At 42.0% G+C, this 8,423-nt stretch overlaps 1 protein-coding gene across 1 annotated transcript in view; it reads left to right on the forward strand.

Annotated features, from left to right (window-relative positions):
- The first annotated feature begins 893 nt into the window (after positions 1 to 893).
- The window catches only part of si:dkey-82f1.1 (DENN domain-containing protein 2A), a 36,074-nt gene continuing 28,544 nt past the window's right edge, over positions 894 to 8,423 (forward strand). Inside the window, exon 1 of the mRNA XM_008294738.1 lies at positions 894 to 1,251. The gene's annotated coding sequence lies outside the window, so the exon portion shown is untranslated. The remainder of the gene's footprint in view (positions 1,252 to 8,423) is intronic.

Here is an 8,423-nt window from a genome sequence, read left to right on the forward strand (position 1 = left end):
TCAAATGGAAATGTCAGAATGTCTTAGGCTTTATTTGACAACTATATTCCTATAAATAAATACAAAAAAATAGATTGTAGGCTCTTTGTTTGCACATGTTTCCAATAATAGACTTAGCAAAGCGAGCCTGTGGGGTTGAACAGGTTAATTGTTAATCACGCTGGTCATCAGTATGCTTGTCCAGTCTTGTTTCCTGCTCTCTCACTTTCTTTTTCCGCTCTTTCCACTGGACCTTTTGAGTTTCTCTGCAGCCCTTGGCCTGACGGTGAGCTGCACTCTCCGGTTTGTATTTTCTGACTGAGGAGAAGTCAGTAGTAATCAACTCAAGTGCTGCCAAACCATTCTCTGTCTGAAGTCTCACCACAAGCAGCATTTAGCACACACTACTTATTCTTCTACACTACTTGTGGTTGTTGTTGTTGTTGCTGCTGTTTGGGACATGTGAATCCGTCAACAAAATCTTCAAGAGATAAAATAGATGAACATGTTGTCCCCTCGGTGAGATAGGAAGAGTGGCCCTTGGGCTTCTTTAATTGGCTCCCAGTGGAGGCTTTTATTTATGTATTCAGTTGTGCTCAGCTTTGCCCCTTCCTGCTCCATTCCTCCATTTTTTTTTTTTTTTGAGCAGGACACTTGGTTTCCCCAGCAACTAGGGCTCCAATCGCCCAGCCAGCTGCAGATTAGTTCAGCAGTGGGGGGTTTAGGTGGGTGGGAGGGGATGTGGAGGGGGGCGATGATGGAAAATGGAGAGGGAGGAGAGAGAGAGAGACGGGAGAGGGAGGGAGGGAGGGAGGAAGGGAGAAGGGGATGGGGGGTGGCTTAAGGGAAGGAGGGGTGGGAAAAGTTTTGAGAAAGGGAGAGAGAAAGAGGAGTCAGTGTCACTGAGAGATAGCGGTGAGTCAGAGAGTGTGTGTTTGAGAGCTGGAGAAAGAGCTGTAAACATTTTAGCCCGGAGGCTGGACGGGAGGAGGGATATCCCTGACTTTGTGCCTTTTTCAAACTTTTCGTGCGCACGGAGTTGTGTCTTTCTCTGTGTGCATATGTGGGAGGTACTGGCAGGAGCAATGCAAAGTGAGAGAAGTCAGAGGCAGGGGTAGGGGTGCACAAAACTAAGGGAGAGAGAGGCTATAAGACAAACTAATCTGAAGGAAAGGAATCATGCAAGTGGATGCTGTCTTCTACGGGGTCAGGTTTTGCAAAATGAGAAACTACTCCGAGAGCACTTCATCAGGGCTCACCCAGCTCAGAAAGGTAAAGTTCTTTAAAAAGATTTCAAGTGTCCCTGTTTGGTATTGTGTGTTTTCTTTTTATATTCTCAAAAATAACAGCAGTGAAAACTTTTTCCATACAGCCTGTTGGACACATGGTGATTACTTATAATTTTTAGTTGCAATCTGTCAATTAAATCGACACACCTTCTGTCTGAAAGTCATTTATATTCACCTACCTTTCTCATATATTCTCTGCAGTTTAAATGTGCCTGAGCGTGACCTTGGTTGTGTCAGCAGTGGTGTGTTTTTGTACAGAATGTACGTCTGTGCTTGTTTAAAGCAGTATGTGTAGTAGATGTTAGGATGTGGTTTTGTATATGTTTGTGTGCGCTGTATTTCATCCTGGACTGCTGTGGCTCCGGTTGAAGTACGCTGAGTGTTTTCTCAAGTAGGCAGTCACAAACAGTCTGTCCATTACAGCTGCCCATAAGAAGCTCTTCTGTAAAGTTGTCTGTGCACACGTGAGCACGCAGCAGACATGCACACGCTCATTGGTTGTCAGCTTTCAGCGGACTTTTAAGATGGAAAGAAAGATACATGGTCTGGTGACAATTTGGGTAGAGCTCACGGTGTACGCTAAAACCATCACATTCCAAACTGGCTTGTCGAGGGGGAGAGAGAGAAAGGAGAGGAGAGGATAAGTGAGATGAGCATTCTTCACGGTGAACAAAGGCACCTCTTCATGCATTCCCTATATTGTTGTGAGGAGGCAGAGAGGGCTGGAAACCTCCCCAGGGTGGACAGAGGAGTCAGCTTCAGGTGGCTTAAAACAAATCAGCTTTCCAATGATTGGAAAAAGCATTCTGTCTGCAGATTTAGTGAGATTGTGTAGTTGGGTTTGATTGATGCATGAGGTCGTGCAACTCATAGAGGTCTTCATTGTGTCATCTGTGATTATTCTACTATACTGTAGTGATGCAGTTTATTTATCCTATATTTAAGTGTTTATATTTACTCACTGAGAATCTTCTGACACCCAGGACGTAACACTTTTTAAACATGTGTGTTACTTTCACCAGAAGCAATAGCTGTTGTTTGAGACTGGAAAGCACTTTGGGTGAAATTCTGTTGTTTTTAAAGGTGCTAAATAAATAAGGGTCACTTTATTTGACTTTTGGCAACACTTAAATAAGCCGGACAGTTAGAATTGAGCAGCAACAGCCACAATGGGTAAACAGATACAGTAAACAGCACCACATACAGTTTAGGTTCTTATGAATGTGAATGAATGAAAAAGACACCACAATATTGGCCATACACTTTGATTTGATTGAGGTACAGCAGGAATGACCAGTTTATATTTTGACCACCAAAATAGAAAAAGATCACTTCAGTTTTTTCACATAGCACCAAATTATAATCATCAATCATCATTAGACATCTCAAGGCACTTTGCATACCAACATAAAGACCATAAGGTATTTATAAAGACAGACACAAAGAGAATAGATGAGCATTTGAGTAACAATAAACAGTGGGCAGGAAGGTGGGACCAGTAACCACAGATCATAAACTTGCAACTCTGGAGCCAGAGAAACCTGCAGAAAGGTGCAGGGACAGAGAAGAAGCACAGTTAATGACATGTAATGGTGGCACCTAAGTGTATGGAGAGAGAAGAAGAAGAGAGGAAAGATGCTCAGTGCATCATGGGATGTCCCCCCTAAGCCTATAGCGGCATTACTAATTGATGGTTCATTGTTACCTGCCAGCCCTAGATATATATAGACATATTTAAACGCAGAGAAGGTGTCTACCTCCTCTAAGCCTACACTCTTAGATACAAGTGTTCCACTGTGATGATATGGTACTATGACTAAAGACTTTGTATGTGATGAGGATTTTGAATTTCTATTCAGTATTTTACAGTGAGCCAATGAAGAGATGCTAATATGGGAGAAACATGATCTCTCCTGCTTGTTCCTGTCAGAACTCTGGCTGAAAGAAACTTTTTAGACATTGTGTTTCTGTTTTGTTTTTGTTAGTTTTTCCCCCTAGATTAATCAGATTAAGTATTGTTTGAATGTTATGTAGTCTAAGAAGTTGATATGCCTCATGTATAAATATATATGGTGTGGTTTTACTGTAAACATGATTTTGTTTATATTTCTCTTTAGAATGCAGCTTTAAGGCCTACCAAACATCTTGAATGCATTTCCTACCCCATAAAACATTTACAAAGTTTTAACTGTTTGGAAATTTTGTGAAACCTGCAAGTCAAGCTTCTTCTTTTCTTAACTTACTACCACCAGCTAACAGTATGTGGTATTGCTGGTAAATCTGGTGCACCGACAGTTGTTCTCCCCCTTCCTTTCTCTCAGTAGACAACTGGTAAAGGATAGTGAGCAACAAATAATGTTTTTAGCTGAAGTAGAAATGTCTCCAACCTCTGTACTCAGAAGAAGTAAGTCATATGTCACACTTTAAGTTGTGGCACCTACAGTATGAAAAACTGTGCTCCTTATTGCATAAAGCCTCTTTAAGTTTGATATTCTCTGCTGTGTGTCTTATCACAGTGAAACAAGAATGTCTGCTGTGTTCTATAAGCAGTGATCCATAACAGATGGTTATCAATCAGCCGACATGATCCATTTCAGCATCTTCCTTGGGTCTTTCACTGAACTTGTAGTCTGCTGGGAATTTGTTAAACACAAGAACAAAATGTGTGGAGCATGCAGTGTTGGAACATTTGATTTAATATACTTTCTGTACCCAATGCTCACCAGAGGAGTGGATGAACAGCTATAGCAGGTCAATAGGAGTTTTACGGAGCACAAATCAACATTCCTCCACTCTGTCTCCTGTTTCTCTCTGTTGTGGTGTTCTATTTACTTAAGTGGGTAAGGCTGAGAGTTTATTCAATTGAGACTGCCTGACTCCTTGGCGCTGTGGAGAGAAGGTTTATAGAGTTGGAGATAAAGAGACGAGGACTGTCTGTCTGCCAGTCAGCAAGGTTATAATAAGTGGGCTGCAATCTTGTCGTGTGGAGCCGTCATGTGATTGTGTGTGTGTGTGTGTGTGTCTGGCACTAGAGTTACTATCACACGTATAGTGGTCTGGCAGAGTGGGTCAGTTGTTTACATTCTGTGTCAGGGTCAGAGGCTTGCTGTCTGCGTGACTGCTGTGAAAGACAATATGCCCAGTAGTGGAAAAGCGGGTATTTGTGACTTTGTACTCCTCACTTAGGATATCCACACTCTCAATGGCTCCCTCACTCACTGTATGATTCATTGCGCTCTCAGACACACACTCACTCATTATCTGCACATTTTCTCTTGTTTTTCTCATTTTTTGACTCACAAATTGTCTTTTTTTTTCTTCTTCTTTTTACACCAAAAAATCGACACTCATATTCATGGCATTCTCAGTCAGTGCACATCTTTGTCTTCACGGCTCATGACTCAGGATTTTTAATCATACCCACCAACATAAACACATGTTGACATACCAACACATGCAAAACACAAGGTCTTAAATCTACTCAGTGGAAGTTTTTGAGAATGTTTTATTAGTATGCACGGAAAAAATACTCCTGAAAACTCAAGGACCAGATGTTTAGTATCGTGACAAGTCTGTCGTCTCTCACAACTGAGTAAGCTTGTTATTATTTTATTTTTTTTCTTGGAAGCACACTGAAGTGGAGAAATCAGTCTTGATTGATTGGTGTGAGTCACTAGAGTACAAATTCATCCAGGAAAGCAGTGCTCAGCTTCACTTTGACGCTGCATTCTCAATTTACAAGAAATTTAACCAATATGTGCCTGTTTTATACACATTTTTCATATACTTTTTACAAACTTATTGAATAGGTGTGGGCCCATTTATGAGTGTCTGTGAATATTCATGCACCGTTTTATCAGTGGGTAAAAACTATTAACATTCTTACACGAAGCCTTTGTATATATGTGTGTGTTAGCAGTTGCAAACAGTGACATCTGTCTTCGCTATTGTTTTTTGCTCAAAATAAAGTGACAGCAGGGTTTTAGGAGGTTACATCCCGTCCACCCCTCCTCTTATAGGAACTGGCTTTTGACAGGCGCTCTGCGGGGTGGCTTGCAACTTAAAAACCCCACCGGGCCAATCTCCTGCCATCCCAGAGCTGCCGTTGTTACCACGGTGACATACTCTGAAAGAATGTGCCCTGTGGTGATGGTCAAAGAATTCCTCTTGTTAGCAAGTTATGGTGGAGGGTATTGTCTGGGATGTTGCTAGATGGCCATGAGTTCAGTCATGATCAAAAACACCCCTAACCCCCTCCACACACACGCACACATATGCATGGGTAATGCATACCATCTTTGACACCCGTAACCCTGTCCTTGTAAGAGTCAAACCAACCCACGTAAATGCATTCATGCATGGATAATGCATACCATTACACTGGATACTGGAGTCATTTATCCAGTTGGCAGCTGGCCATATATTTTTCATTAAATGCACCGTTAACCCTGACACACATATGCGCAAACTCCTTCTTCAGACGATCGCTCGCAAGCTGTTGCTCTGTCTGACAGTTTCCCTCTGCTACGTGTCTGACCAGAAGAAATCAGGCCGTGGCTTGAGGGAAAATGGTTGCTGCGACTCTAATTGGGACATTTAACGGGACATGGCAGGCTGAATCTCTACCCTACTGTGTTGTTTACGCTGACTACAGTACAGATTGTGAATCTCTAGCAGGATTCAGTCTAGAGAGAGGAGCATAGACAGAGGCAGCTACAGTTAAATGGCAGGGTGTTGGATGTGGGCTTGGAGTATCATCATGGGAAACCAACGCTGATGAGCACCATCCAAAACCCCAGTGTTGCCAGCTTTGTGTGGCTTTGCAGCTTGTGCCCATTGGCAGCTTGTGGCATAGACCCGAACACACACACACGCACTCCACAAAACACACAAACACATCCAGGAAAACAGGCGCACACAGACCCAAACAAAGGCATGGAAATGTAGAGCAGAACATGCACGACAGATGGATGTAAAAGACATGTCCACACACATCTACTGTACACACACTCTATTTAAACATGAACATGCATTTACTGTTTGTTTAACCTCCCGAGCTTGGAATGAAAAAACTTATAGGTGGAAAAGGCTGTCTTCTGGAAAAGAATGTGTCCATTTGGGTTCAAAGTGTATTTCTAATGTGGCTGTGCAGCTCATTGATTTAGACTCATTTTTGCCTTGTTATGATGAGTATTCCAAGCAAAATGGGAAAAGCTTACTGCATGCTTTGTTACTTTGCTTGTGTGCAGTGTGTGTGTTTGCGAGTGTAGTATTTAAAATGGAAAAGTCATAACAGTAATGACCTTCAAATCATTCAAGGAGTTTCAGTTTTTTTCTCTTATGCATTTTCTCGCAGACGTGATTCAGAATGAGAAGAATGTTGTTTATCTGTCAATTTAGGGATTTACTCTCTAATGACAATTAAAACAATAGAGTATCTGGAGGTTCATCCAAGTGTAACAACATAATGAGTAGATACTCCAGACACACTGCAGACACAGAGGAGCTTTGATCATACCAAATCACATCTAAACACTGTCTTGCTAGGTCCTAGAGCAGGAAAGGTAGTACTTTTCTCTTTGTCTGTCTCCAGTGTAATTACAGTTGTGATAATCTAATTCTTTATCATACTGCTATATAATGTGAAGTTGTATCTACTATAGTGTCAATAGTATATGAGTCAGTTGGAATTTTGTATATGTGTAGTGTTTAGAAAGTTGCAAAAAATAACTGCTTCTCATTGTTATATTGCTGAGTGTGTCTGCACAAATGATAAATCAGTTAGTTGAGCAACAAAGATGCTGTTTGCTATAGGCAGTGATCTTCTTTTGTTTATTTTCTTTGGGATGTATGCATGCTTTAGAGTCTCTTAGGCTGATCAGCTTTTAGTCAAAATCTTGCCTTTTTATCTTTTTGATTTAAACATATCTTTTTCATTTAATGACTAAATAAAACAATAATCTGTCAGCAACAAAGTCAACGAAGAAGCATTCAGTAACTGCTTAAAATTCAAACTGCAATGCATTTTTCTTTGCATTGAGTACAGTTTGTCCTGAGGTTCCCGAGGAGATGGCAATGGAAACGAATGTCTTTACATCGATTTGGTTTGGCCAGCTTCAATGGTGCTAAACACCCCTCTCCATTTCACTCAGTTTTTCATCCGCTGGCGGTCTTGGCCGAGGCTCACAGTTGTCGGTCAAGGGGTGTGTGGAGGTCAAAAACGTCGGCTCTGACTCTGGAGTTTACACTCCGGAAGAGCACTTTCCCAAGCTCTCGCCTTGTTCGGCTCCCCTGGGGATTGGTGAATGAATTATAAAAATCTGTTTCTGCGCAGGCATGCAGAGGAGCAGGGGAGCAGGGATGGGCTGGGGGAGCTCTGGTGGGAATTCTCAAGTGGAACCCTTAAAATATGAATAGAGGAAAAAAACAGGAAGGAGAGGGAGAGAGGAAGATTTTGACATTGGAAGCTCAGCTCAGAGACTGCGGCTTGGAGGAGAAATTTGATCTGGGGCCCAGAGAATAATGTTAGTGTGCTGAAGAAGCCAGGTTATTGTTGAGAGGATGTGGAGGTCCACTCACTGTGGCTGAGCGTGTTTCAGAGAGGAAAGGTTTTACAATTAGGCTTAAAAATCCGACATTGTGTGTCACTGTATAGTATCAGATAGCTGGAAATACTGCTGACTGTTAGAAGTTTATCTTCCGATGAATGATGGTGTATAATGTGACACTTCCTCAGTTGTTTGTGAAATCCAGGCCCGTGGATGCTGTGAGCAGCAGAGACAGGTATTGTCTTTGGTGGAAGATGTGCCATGGCTGTCTTCTGTGTTTTAGGGTTTTGTGAAATAGGATACAGCTGCAGTTGCAGACCCCAGCAAGTGTGCATGTCTATCACCTGGCATATTACTTTGTGGATGTTAATAAATGACCTCATCTCTTGAAATTCATCACTACCTGCCAAATAGTAAGGTTCATTGCCAAGACGAGCTCCATGGCTTCTTTTGTTTTGATGAGGTTTCCTGTCAGTGACCTTACTTACTCTGTCAGGGATGATTTATATTTGCTGCAACCACAGTGCTCCAACCGCAGGTGCATCTAGACCAAGGTCTTCTTTCCTGCTGCACTACGAGCCCATAGCGTTTGCTAATTTCTCTTGAG

Source organism: Stegastes partitus, unplaced genomic scaffold, assembly GCF_000690725.1.
Source record: "Stegastes partitus isolate 25-593 unplaced genomic scaffold, Stegastes_partitus-1.0.2 Scaffold989, whole genome shotgun sequence".
NCBI lineage: Eukaryota > Metazoa > Chordata > Actinopteri > Pomacentridae > Stegastes > Stegastes partitus.